Source organism: Schistocerca nitens, chromosome 1 (assembly GCF_023898315.1).
Source record: "Schistocerca nitens isolate TAMUIC-IGC-003100 chromosome 1, iqSchNite1.1, whole genome shotgun sequence".
Classification (NCBI taxonomy): Eukaryota; Metazoa; Arthropoda; class Insecta; order Orthoptera; family Acrididae; genus Schistocerca; species Schistocerca nitens.
In genome coordinates this window covers 39,440,990-39,454,348 of record NC_064614.1, presented here as the reverse complement: position 1 = coordinate 39,454,348, position 13,359 = coordinate 39,440,990, and the positions used below count along the sequence as shown (strand labels likewise).

General features: G+C 41.0%; 1 protein-coding gene and 1 non-coding gene across 3 annotated transcripts in view; one reads left to right on the top strand and one right to left on the bottom strand.

The window, feature by feature from the left end:
- Nucleotides 1-13,359, bottom strand: part of LOC126240936 (rh5-interacting protein-like) — a 155,098-nt gene that overhangs the window by 98,769 nt on the left and 42,970 nt on the right. The window lies entirely within an intron of this gene.
- Trnat-agu (transfer RNA threonine (anticodon AGU)) lies at nt 12,254-12,326 on the top strand. The gene has a single exon. It is a non-coding gene; the product is annotated as a tRNA-Thr (tRNA).

The following is a 13,359-nucleotide window of genomic DNA, read 5'->3' as shown; positions in this document are numbered from 1 at the left end:
TCAATATGTACAGTGGCAAGCAGTAAAGGAAACCAAAGAAAAATTTGGGACGTGAATCAAAGTTAAGGGAGAAAAAACAAAAACTTTGAGGCTTGCCGATGACATTGTAATTCCGGCAAAGAAAGCAAAGGACGGAAGAGAAGTTGAATGGAATGGACAATGTGTGAAATGGAGAATATAAGATGGATATCAACAAGAGAAAAAGAAGGAATGGAATGTAAACAAATTAAATCAGGTGATGCTGAGGGAACCAGATTAGGAAACAAGACACTTTAAGTAGTAGATAAGTTTTGTTATTTGGGCAACAGAATAACTGATGATGGCCGAAGTAGAGGATATAAACTGTAGACTGTCAAGGGTAAGAAAAGTGTTTTTGAAGAAGAGAAATTTATTAACATCAAATATAGCTTTAAATGTTAGAGAGTCTTTTCTGAATATGTTTGTATGGAGTGTAGCCGTGTATGGAAGTGAAGCATGGCCAATAAGTAGTTTTGACAAGAAGAGAATAGAAGCTTTTGAATTTTGGTGCTACAGAAGAATCTGAAGATTAGATGCACAGATCACATAACTAATGAGGAGGTACTGCATAGATCTTGTCAGAAATGAAAGTTGTGGTACAACGTGATTAGAAGAAGGGATCTGTTGATGGGACACATTCTTAGACATCAAGGGTGCATGACTTTAATGTTGGAGGGAAGTGTGGGGGAGGGGAGGAGGGGGGGTAGAAATTGTGTGTGTGTGTGTGTGGGGGGGGGGGGGGGGGTAGAAATTGTAGAGGGAGACCAAGTGATGAATATGGTAAACAGATAAAGAAGGATGTTAGTTGCTGTATTTATTTGGCGATGAAAAGACTTGCACAGGTTAGAGTGGCATAATCAGTCTTTGGATAGAAGTGGGAATTTATCTATTTATTTATTCTTTGGTCATGGACTGTAGATGATTATTTTCAGCTGACAGTAGAGGATGTGTCAAAGTTTTATGAGTGGACAGCAAAAGCTTGTCTACAAGACTGCCTAGGTTGTATTTTTGCTGTACACCTCACAGATATTTTCTGAATTTTAAATAGTCTTTCTAAGTGACTAGTTTGCGTTCTTCCCCATATATGAACAGAGTATGAGAGATATGGGAATACAAGTCCATAGAACATAGTCCTGTGAACATTATCATCCGCAACTTATGCTTTTGTACATGAGGAACTCCGATATTAAATGCTTATCGGTAATAATTTACAAAATTTTGTGCTGATTATTTCTTTAATTGGCTCTCTACATAATTTAATAATTACATTTAACATTTTACTCTGGTTTGTAACACTACGTACAGTGTTTCAGATTGAGTTACATAAAGATATTTTATACTGGATACTTATTTGCAATTTCAGTATTTAAGGGTGCTTCCTTTTCAAGCTCCTTCTTTGTCTTGGCTGCTCATATAATTATAGCATCATTGGCATAAACTGTAAGTTTCTGCTGTATATATATCCTGGGAAACCATTTGCATGGAGAGTAAATAGCATTGGCCCGAGCAAGGAACATTGAGACACACACAATGTCTGACATTTTGTAAAAGAAGATATGTAATTTATTATATTTACTCCCATTGTATGTCTGGTTTCTGAGCAGTGTGTCCTATTCATAATGTACAATTTGACACTGTTATAGCATTTCCCTCGAATCCCGTACTGACAGAGCTTCTCCATTAGCATGAACAATTCACGCATTCATTCAAATGCCTTAGAAAGGCCCCTGAAGCTCCTGCAAGTCTTCTATTGCCTCTTAACTTAACTCAAAATATGTTCAACTAAATCTGTTGGAGCCATTATTGTTGATTTCCTTTCTCTGAAACCATGTTGTGATGAGTGTAGCACTTTAAATTTATTTATAAAGCTTACAGTTCATTTCTTTATCATCATTTCATAGATTTTTGCAAAGGTGAAGGTCAGTGATATAGGCCTGTAGTTCCTGATTCAGCTCTGTTTCCTTTCTTAGATAATGGATGTATTTTACTTGCTGTTGGTGGATTTAAAATGTACCTTCCTCTATTGCAGCACTCAGCACTTGTGCTAACCGATTTAAAATCTTAAACGTGGCTGCAAAACAGGAACTGTGCAATTCAGAATAGATTAAAAAATCAGCCAGCCAGTAGCAAATAAAGGTTTATTATCCTTTGACCATGGTTTTGATATTTGTAAAAATATTTTTTTAAGAAGATTGTCCCTAAAAATGTATACACAAGTTACAAAATAATTTTTATAAGCATAACAAAATATTAATAGAAAAATATTTGTGAAGTAAACATACTCACTTATTACATCACATGATACAATAGGTGTCACAAGATAAAATTTTGTGTAAGTTATATGTACCTTATGTCACAGAGTAAGGCCAAATGCTACAAATATACAGACTCCGGTGACCAAGAAAAAATTGTTGTGTTAAGCAGAAGTTTTTTTCCTATATAGGGGCATGACAATCACCAGGCTGCCTGTCTGCATAAATGGCCACCAACAAACAGTGGCCAAGAAAGAAGTGGACCACCCTGTTGCTGATCACGCTGCCCAACAAGACATTCTTCAGTTCAATGACTGCTGCACAGCCTGTGCCATATGGATCCTTCCCAACAACATCAGCTTTTCTGAATTGCACAGGTGGCAACTCTCCCTGTAATATATCCTACATTCCCATAACCCTCCTGGCCTCAAACTTCGTTAGTCATTTTTCTCACTTATCCAGCCCCTTCCCTGTTCCCATTCCAGCACTACGCAGCCCTCATCCCACCAAGGCACCCAGTTCTTTTACTGCTTTCCATTTCTACTACCCCCCCCCCCCCTCCCCCATCCAGTCTCTCCCTTGTCCTCTGGCTAACCTCCTGACTGCACATAGCTGCCGTACCTCTCTCCACCTCATCCTTGCACATTCCCCAGCAGCACTTCACAGTCTCCCACCCCTGGCCTGCTACGCCTCCCTCTCCCCACCCTAGTGTCCTCCTTACCCTCACCCAGTTACCACTCCCATCATGACTGCTACTGTTGCTTGTAGTGTGGCTTCAGCTGCCAGAGGCTGCAGTTGTGTGTGTGTGTGGTGGTGGGGAGGGGGGCAGCATCTCCACCATATTGTGAGTAGCAACTTTCCTTTTCCTAATATTGTCTAAGTTGTTTATCACACTTCTATACATGGCTGCACACTGCACAAATACTTTCAGAAAAGTCTTCCTAACACTTAAATCTATATTTGATGTTCACAAGATTCTCTTCTTCAGAAACACTTTTCTTGCCCTTGCCAATCTAAAGTCTATATACTCTCTAATTCGGTCATCTTCAGCTTGTCCAAGCAGCAAAACTCATCAACTAATTCTAATGCCTCATTTCCTAATGCAATTTCTTCAACATCAACTGATTTAATTCAACTACATTCCATCATCCTTGTTTTGCTTTTGTTGATGTTCATATTATATCCTCCTTTCCAGGTGCTTTCCATACTATTCAGTTTCTCTTCCAAGTCCTTTGCTGTCTCTGACAGACTTACATCATCATCGGTGAACCTTAATAGTTTCCTTCTCTCTTAACTTTAATTCCTACTCCAAATTTTTCTTTGGTTTCATTTACTGCTTGCTCATTGTACAGATTGAATAACATTGGGGTTATGCTACAATCCTGCCTCACTCCCTCCTCAATCACAGCCATCCTTTCATGCCCCTCTACTCTTATAACTGATGTCTATTTTACAAGTGCTTCTTCCAGAATTTTAAAGAGAGTATTCTAATCAGTGCTGTCAAAACTTTCTCGAAGTTTAAAAATTCTGTAAACGTAGGTTTGTCTTTCCTTAACCTATATCTTAAGAGAAGTCATAGGGTTAGTATTGCATTGTGTATTCCTACATTTCTCTGGAAACCAAACTGATTTTCTCCAAGGTTGACTTCTATCAGTTTTTCCATTCTTCTCTAAGGAATTCATGTTAATATTTCACAGAAATGACTTATTAAACTAATAGTTCAATAATATTCACACTTTCCAGCACCTTCTTTCTTTGGAATTGGAATTATAACATTCTTCTTGAAGTCTGAGGGTATTTCACCTATCTCATAGATCTAGTGCACCAGATGGAATAGTTTTGTCATAGCTAGTTCTCCCAAGGCTATCAGCTGCTCTGGCGGAAAGTCATCTACTCCAGTGGCCTGGTTTTGACTTAGGCTTTTCAGTGCTCTGTTAAATTCTTCTCACATTATCATATCTTCCATCTCATTCTCATCTACGTCCTCTTCCGTTTTTGTAATACTGCCCTCAAGTGCATCTCCCTTGTATAAACCCTCTATGTACTGTTTCCACCTTTCAGCCTTCCCTATTTTGCTTAGCACTGGTTTTCCATCTGAGATGTTGGTAGTCATACAGCTACTTCTCTTTTCTCCAAAGCCCTCTTTAATTTTCCTACACACTGTATCTATCTTTCCCCTAGTGATATATGATGCTAAATCTTTATATTTGTTCCTGTCAACCTCATTTTTTAGACATTTATATTCCCCTTCCACCATTTTCATTTGCTGCATTTTTATATTTACTTGTTACATAAGTTTTATTCAGTATCTCTTGTGATATCAAAGGATTTCTACTAGGCATTGTTTTTTTACATATTTGATAATTTTTTGCCTTTGCTGTTTCATCTCTCAAGGGTTCCCATTCATCTTCTACTGTACTTATTTCCCTGTTCTAGTCAGCCATTGCCTAATGCTCTCTTGAAACTCTCAAGAACCTCTGGTTCTTTCAACTCATCCAGGTTTTATCTCTAATTTCCTACATTTTTGCAATTTCTTCAGTTTTAATCTACCATACACCACCAATAAATTGTGGCCAGGGGCCACAGCTGTGCCTGGAAATGTCTTACAATTTGAAATCTGGTTCCATAATCAATATCTTACCGATTGTATAATAAGTTTTAAACCTTTTGGTGTCTCCAGGTCCCTGCCATGATTCTTAAACCAAGTAGGTGTTAGCAGTGATTGAATTATGCTCTGTTAAAATTCTACCAGGCAGCTTCCTCTTTCATTCCTTTCCCCCAGCCTGTATTCACCTACTATTTTTCCTTCTCTTCCTTTTCCTACTATTGAATTCCATTCCCCTGTAACAACTAAATTTTTGTCTCCCTTAACTGTTGGCATAATTTCTTCAACTCTTCATAATCTGGGGAGCTATTGGCATGTAAACTTATACTACTGCGGTTGGTGTGGGCTTTTTAATATCTTGGCTATGGTAATGCATTCACTAGCTATTCATGGTATCTTACCTGCATTCCTATTTTCTTATTCATTATTAAACCTACTCCTGCATTACCCCTACTTGATTTTGTATTTATAGACCTGTATTCACGATAACGCTGGAAGCTGATGAAGTGAATTAAAATTTGTGCTGCAGCCGGTACTCAAACCTGGTCTTCTTGCTTACCTTTTTTTTTTAATTTTTTTAATCAAAATATTTATTTGAGAAATAACAAGAAGTAAAAACATCTCTATTGTTGTGAATTACAAGATTTCATATTACTTTTGTTATTCTTATTATGGTATTTGTTTTCCTTTCTTTATTTTTGAGTAGGCAGGACACACTGACCATTTGCTAATTTTCCTTTCAGTCTTTTCATTTTTAGCATATCTATATGTTTTTCCTATATTCATTTCTTAGCGTAATCTTTCAGTTCCGTTTTCATTGCTGTTTAGTTTTGTCCAAATTTTGTTGTGGCAATCATGACACGACTGGCATTTCTTGGATATTGTAGTTTCAGATGTTACAGGGTAAAATGAGCCTAGGTTAGTTATATGCTGATTACGTAGGTAGTGTTTATAACTATTTGAGTTATATATTTGCATTTAAGGCAAGAAAACATGGTAGAAACAAAACGAGGGAAAGCATCATTGGTAAATCCGAGGGACTAGATGTATCTGCCCTTATGTTGGGCCTTTAAGAGTGTGTGTGTGTGTGTGTGTGTGTGTGTGTGTGTGTGTGTGTGTGTGTGTGTGTGTGTGTACTATTTACATGGAAGAAGGATCTGACAATTGAAGGACGAAGAGTGAAAGTAGAGATGAGTGAAAGCGTTTATTAGAACATATTATCACTTCGTGGCACTTGGGGAGAAAAAAAAAATTTTTAAAGAAGAAGAACTTTAATCTGTACCTGTTGTTTGCATGGTGTGTGGGAGGTTTTAGCACTGAGCACTAGAACCTTGGGAGTATACACAGAGAAAACACTTTCCTTTTTTCTTGCTGCATCGCTTGATCACTTTTGGAGCACTTTTACTTTCACTTTCTTTTTGAATTTAAACTATTATAACTTTGATCACTGCACTGCGTTTTGGAGGTTGCTGTGATGCTGTGGGAAGGCTCGCTGGTGGTCACATGCCACCAGGGAAATACCCGGAGGAAGTTCTGGAAGTTCTTGTGGTACCACCTGTGCTGCTGGGCTTCCTTATGTTCCTCCCAGAGGTCCATCAGGAAGTCGACGTAGTCCATCTGGCATTTAGTTATGATGACATGACCTGTCATGCTGAGGATCCACAGGGTTGCTAGTCTTTTCGGCCTGGGAAATGGTTTCGTGTCAGGTGCAGTGATGGCTGTGTTTGTTACAGCATGGTGGTCCGTTTATTTATTTTTGCCACCATTTTCTGACACATTTCCCATATGCTGACCACATTTTTACATGTTAAGTGGTGATAAACGTGTTGACACTATTGCATGCTTCACATTTGTCTGATTCTTTCAGCTTTATCTGGGCTAGTTTTTGGTTTGTTGGTACCGTCTTGTTGATTATTAGGTACCAGCTCACTTTCACATGCTTTGGTAGCGTGCTTTCGGTGATGTTCTCCCGTATTTGTGGCCAGTTGAAATTTGGAAACTTGTTTTCGATTTTGTTCCTGGCAGGCCTTCTTCTCAGCACCATGTATATTTTCTTCACTGACATGTGACTGGGATTTGCCACAGTTGTCATTACATAGCTTTTGTCTATGTAGTATGTTTTATGTGGCAAAGCTTATACGGGATGTGGCTCATGTCTATTAGCGTTTCTTCCGATGCAGGTTGCATTCCTCTTAGCAGGGCTGCTGTGATGCTGTCTGAGTTCTTCTACTTGATTTCTAGCGTCCTTTTTAGCAGAAACACTGTGCATTTCGTTTTTACTTCCACAAGGCCGAGTCCTCCTCCTTCCACCGGTAGCAAGCATGTTTCCTGCGCCACTTTGAAGATTTCTCTGCACCACAGGAGGTAGTATGCAGCTCCCATTATTGCCCTAGCTATTTCCTTGTGTATGGTCAGGATCTGTGCCAGGTAATAGGCTTTCGATAGGATCGTTGTATTGATGAGCTCTGCTCTTTGATGGAGGGTTAGTTTTCTGTTTGCATGTATTCTCGTGAGGCCTTGTATTATATGTAGTGAATTTCTCCAGTTGTATGCAGCCATTTTCTGTGAGCAAGGCTGCATGAAGATGCCGAGTACTTTATGGATTTCGACTACTTCATACCACCGGTTTGCTGCATTTATTTGCTTATTCCTGATTGGCAGTAGCACTGTATTCTTCTTGTTTGTTTTTGCTCCTGACACTTCTTTGAAAGTCTGCAGTATTTGTTCTACTGTTGTTATTTCTTCATGTTGTTTGATGAAGGCTCCCATGTAATCTGTGTAGGCTATGCAAGCCACTGTTTTGTGTTCCACCGAGTAGCCTGCGACGTTATTGGCGATCTTCTTCAATAGTAGGTCTAGTGCTACTGCAAAAAGGGCCATTGACAGGGGGCAGCCTTGCCACACTGATCTGTTTAACGCTATATATTTGGTTGTCCAGCCGTTTATGGCTGTTCTGGATTTGGCATTCTTCAGTAAATTGTTGACAATGCTCTTGAATTTTGGTCTGAAACCTAGTCTGGTTAGCGTCTTCATCAAGTAGCTGTGATCGATCCTATCGAAAGCCTTGTGGAATTCTATGGATATTATGGCTGCTGTACTTCTGTTGGTCGCTGCATGTGCTATCATGTCTCTGTTCATAGAGGTGGCGTTAAATATGCTTTTACCTGGCACCGCACTTGTCTGCCATAGGCTTATCGCTTTAGTCATGGCAGTTTTCATGTTGCTTGCAAGGTATTTGGCTATTAACTTATAATCAGCATTTAGGGGCGTGACGGGATGGTAGTCTTCAATGCGATGGGCTCTTTTCTATTTTGGTATCAGTATGATCATCCCAACCATGAGCCTGGCTGGTATCTCTGCTCTGTTGAAAATCTCGTTGACCACCTCCATCACTTTCCCTCTGATTATGTCCCAGTACACACTGTAACACTCGGTCAGGATGCCGTCGGCACCCAGCACTCTTCCTTTGGCGCTGTTCTTCAGGACTTCTCTGACGTATCTGTGTTGCAAAATGCTTGTTACTAACCGCGGTTTTACTTCCTCTTTTTGGAAAAGTTGTTTGAAGTGTGTCTCAATGTGGATTTTGATTTCTGTTTTTGATTTGAGAGATCACCCCTCGCCATCGCACAGTTCCTCAATGGCCTTGCTCATTGCCCTTTCCATCTCCATGTTGAGTGGTGCACGGTGGCGGGCTCATCCTCCACTTCACCGTACATTTTGCTTCTTGTTATTACTTCCCTCATATGTTGCTGTTTGATCTGTAGCATTTTGGCTTTGATCCTTCTCACTCTAGGCAAGAATGATTGATCGTCTGGTGGCGCGTTTATGGCATCTTTGAGACTGTTGGTAGAACTCAGCAGTATTCCTTCACCAGAACACTTTTTCGGTTCAAAATCGAATTAACAGACTTCTCAGAGCTGGTTTAGTATGCGTGGTCCACGAGTCTATTGTGGTGCTGTGCTCTCCTCTCTGCGCAAGACATTCTTGCCACGTGACTGCTATTTCCTTTCTCAGTGCGTCATCTTGCAGGTGGTCGGTGTTCAACTTCCAAGAGTTTCTTCCCGATGCCGTCTTCTCTGTTTCGAAATGGATGTTGCACTTGTAGCTGGAGTGGTCAGAAAACATTACTGGGCAGACCTATACTCGTGATATTTTTTCTGCCAAACCTCTGCTTAAATAAATTCTGTCGAGTCTGCTTCTTCTGTTTCTGTATAAATATGTGAACCCTGTGAGTATGGATTTTGCACTCTCCACAAATATTCCAGTTTTAAACATCTAATGAGTTCTTGTAATTCGGTGTACATGTTTGCCACTAGGGTCTGATCCGCTTGTGTGGCCACACAATTGACGTCGTCACTGATTACAATGTTGATGTTGTTGTTGTTGTTGTGTAAGATGAGTTCATATATTTCATTGAAGAAGTTGCTCCTGGCTCTTTTGTTGTCTGTGCCTGATGGTGCGTACACATTCACAAATAATGTGCCTTCTATTTTGATCGCAATTCCGCAGCCGTTTGACATCTTGGGTTCGCCGGTTTCTACATCTACATCCATACTCCGCGAGCCACCTGACGGTGTGTGGCAGAGGGTACCTTGAGTACCTCTATCGGTTCTCTCTTCTATTCCAGTCTTGTATTGTTCATGGAAAGGAAGATTGTCGGTATGCCTCTGTGTGGGCTCTACTCTCTCTGATTTTATCCTCATGGTCTCTTCGCGAGATATACGTAGGAGGAAGTAATATACTGCTTGACTCCTCGGTGAAGGTATGTTCTCGAAACTTCAATAAAAGCCCGTAACGAGCTACTGAGCGTCTCTCTTGCAGAGTATTCCACTGGAGTTTATCTATCATCTCCATAATGCTTTCGCGATTACTAAATGATCCTGTAACAAAGTGCACTGCTCTCCGTTGGATCTTCTCTATCTCTTCTATCAACCCCATCTGGTGTGGTTCCCACACTGGTGAGCAGTATTCAAGCAGTGGGCGAACAAGTGTACTGTAACCTACTTCCTTTGTTTTCGGATTGCAGTTCCTTAGGATTCTTCCAATGAATCTCAGTCTGGCATCTGCTTTACCGACGATCAGCTTTATATGACCATTCCATTATAAATCACTCCTAATGCCTACTCCGAGATAATTTATGGAATTAACTGCTTCCAGTTGCTGACCTGCTATATTGTAGCTAAATGATAAGGGATCTTTCGTTCTATGTATTCGCAGCACATTACACTTGTCTACAGTGAGATTCAATTGCCATTCCCTGCACCATGCGTCAATTCGCTGCAGATCCTCCTGCATTTCAGTACAATTTTCCATTGTTACAACCTCTCGATATACCACAACATCATCCGTAAAAAGCCTCAGTGAACTTCTGATGTTATCCACAAGGTCATTTATGTATATTGTGAATAGCAGCGGTCCTACGACACTTCCCTGAGGCACACCTGAAATCACTCTTAGTTCAGAAGACTTCTCTCCATTGAGAGTGACATCTATTCCCTGTCGGACCATTATGGTGGAGCCGTACCTTGATTCTGGGTCTATGGTTGTGTAGGCTTCGAACCCCGGTATCTGTTCTATTGCCATTGATGCCACTTCCTGTAGAAGCATGACGTCTGTGGCTCTGTGTCTTAGGAACTGTGCAAGGGTGTCTATCTTTACTGCTGTGCTCATTTTATTGATATTGCAAGTAATTACCTGGTACATGGGTTTTGCCAGCCTAGTCATTTCTATTGACCATCGGAGCTGTTGTCAGAGTCCGTATGGTGCAGTTGTGGCTGATCTGGCCAGCTTTGCCTGCCGTTTTCCCTTCTCTCCTGTGAGGAACAAGAATTCTGCCTTTTCCTTTCCTTTTTGTTGCCTGTTCTGTTTGTCATTTCTGGGTCTTTTTCTGTGTTCCGTTGCTTCCCCTTGGCTTTTTTTGCGGCGACGTCATCTTCCTGATTTAATTTCAGTATCTTTTTAAGTTGGTTCACATTCTCTCTTATCTTCTGCTCGCATGCCTGTTCATATGTGGCTGGAGTACCACTTTCACTTTCTGATTTTTCAGTTTCCATCGTATCTATCTTTTTTTCTTGTTCTTTTTCCTTTTTTGCTTGCTTCGCCTGCATTTTCTGTATACGCCCCAGTTTGGGCTGCAGTTGCTGTTCGGTCTCGTCCAAGCTGCCGTCACTAATCTTTCTTTTGTTGGCACATCCGGGCACTGGGCTGGTGGCCGGCTCAGGGCTGGGGATGGCTGGGGGCGCGGGCAGGGGTGCGAGCTCGGCGGCCTCCTCCTCCATTGTGTCCTGATCAGCTCTAGCGTCAGTGGGGCCCGCAGTGGCAGGCACAGTGCCATTACTATCCTTTCCCTGTGGTTGCTGGACAGCATCCGCGTTTCTCAGCAACGGGAAATCTGTGTTCAGATTCATCATCGCTGTACTGACCGTTTTCGTGGGCAATCTTTCCTCATGTGATCCGTAGCGTGGCAAATGGAACTCGTCTGAGGTTGGCCTGTGTATGACACGAAGCCTCTGTGCCCACAGATGTTGATAAATGATGGAATGTGTTTCCTTAGGTCTATTTTTATGGTGCAAACACCAGAATCTATCTGCATACAGTATGCACTCGACCACTTGTCTCTGGAGATCCCGAAAACATTTCCGTATAGTCTGCAGGTTTTGACAATTTCTTCATCAAGGACTTCGAATGGAAGATTGTATATTTTTATATTCCTGCTCCCATAATCAGAATGCTGAATCGTGATGCCACTTGTGGTTCTGTCTCTATGTTTGAATTTCCAGATGCCCCTGTTTAGATTGACTAGTCTATCAGTTTTTATGGCATTTCCGATTTCTACAAAATAAAGTCCAACTGTAGTCTCTCAATTTCCTCTGTTGGTACTTTCACTTCATCAATGATCCAGTTGTGAATTTCAAAGGTGTTTGGTCTTTCAAAATTCTTATCAAAAGTGCACTGAATAGTGTCCCTCTTGTTTGTCGTTGTTGCCATATTTTCCAAATTAACAGGTCAATAAAATAAGAGCACTTATACTCGCCAAAGCAGCAACTGTGGCGGCTCACTCGCCATCCACCTTGGGCAGTGGGCATGGTGTGGGGACGGTCTCATGGCCGGTTGGTGATGGCTGGGAAGTCCTCTTCTACCTGCGATGCACAATGGGCAGCAGCACATGTGTTCACAGGCGGGTAGCCAGCCAAGTTTAATTTAAGATCTATACGATCACATGTAGTACAGAACTTCCCCATTATGTCCAAAGCTGGGGTGCTATTCCAATGTTGGAGAGCCCTGGTAATAGTAAGAATATAAGGCGAGATGTGAATTGGAGTTCGTGTTGGAGAAGGTACTAGACTTGGATAGATTGTGCAGCTATGTTGACCATAATGCTGCGGTGGTGTAACGGTCAGCATATCTGCCTAGTAAGTAAGAAGACCTGGGTTTGAGTCCCGGCCGCAGCACAAATTTTAATTCACTTCTTCAGCTTCCAATGTTATCATAGATAAATTAGAGACTTAAATGCCTCAGGGAAAATTTAAGTTAAGAAAAAGCCCTGTATTCATTTGACCAAAAGTCTTGTTACTCTTACCACTGTACTTCACTAATTCCCACTATATTTAACTTCAAGCTATCTATTTCCCTTTTTAAATTTTCTAATCTACCTGCCCAATTAAGGGATCTAACATTCCACACTCCGACTTGAAGAACATGGGTTTTGTTTCTCCTGATGACAACACCCTCCTGAGTAGTTCCAAACCAGAGATTCGAGCAGGGTTCTATTTTACATTTGGATTATTTTACCCAAGAAGATGCTATCATCATTTAACTATTTAGTATAGCTGCATGCCCATGGGAAAAATTATGGCTGTAGTTTCCCCTTGCTTTCAGCTGTTCACAGAACCAGTACAGCGAGGACATTTTGGTTAATGTTACAAGGCCAGACCAGTCAATCACTTAGACTGTTGCCCCTGCAAGTACTGAATAGGCTCCACCCATTCTCCAGGAACCACACATTTGTGTGGCCTTTCAACAGATACACCTCCATTGTAGTTACACCTATGGTATGGCTATATGTACTGCTGAAGCATGAAAGCCACCCAACCAATGGCTAGGTTGCTAGCTAACATTAACAGTAAACGTCCTATTACTGCTCCCCCTTACTCCCCCCCCCCCCCCCAATTGCCCCTTTCAGGGTACACAAGATATTACTTCAGCAGCTAAAGTAACTCCCCATTCATAATAAAATGCAGGACTGTGACTGTCAGTAAAATTTTATCCAGTCACAAATTTGGCTAGGTATACCGCAGAACTGTATTTTCTGGAAGTGGTGTCAAATTGAAAGCTTTTTGAAACTTCAAGACACCAAATAAGTGTAGTCTCCTTTATTCATAACATTGAGATTTCATGTCTGAAGAGTGCAAGTTGAATCTCGTATAAGCGAGGTATTCAGAACATGTGCTTATTTTCATGAAGAATGTTATTTTGTTCCATGGA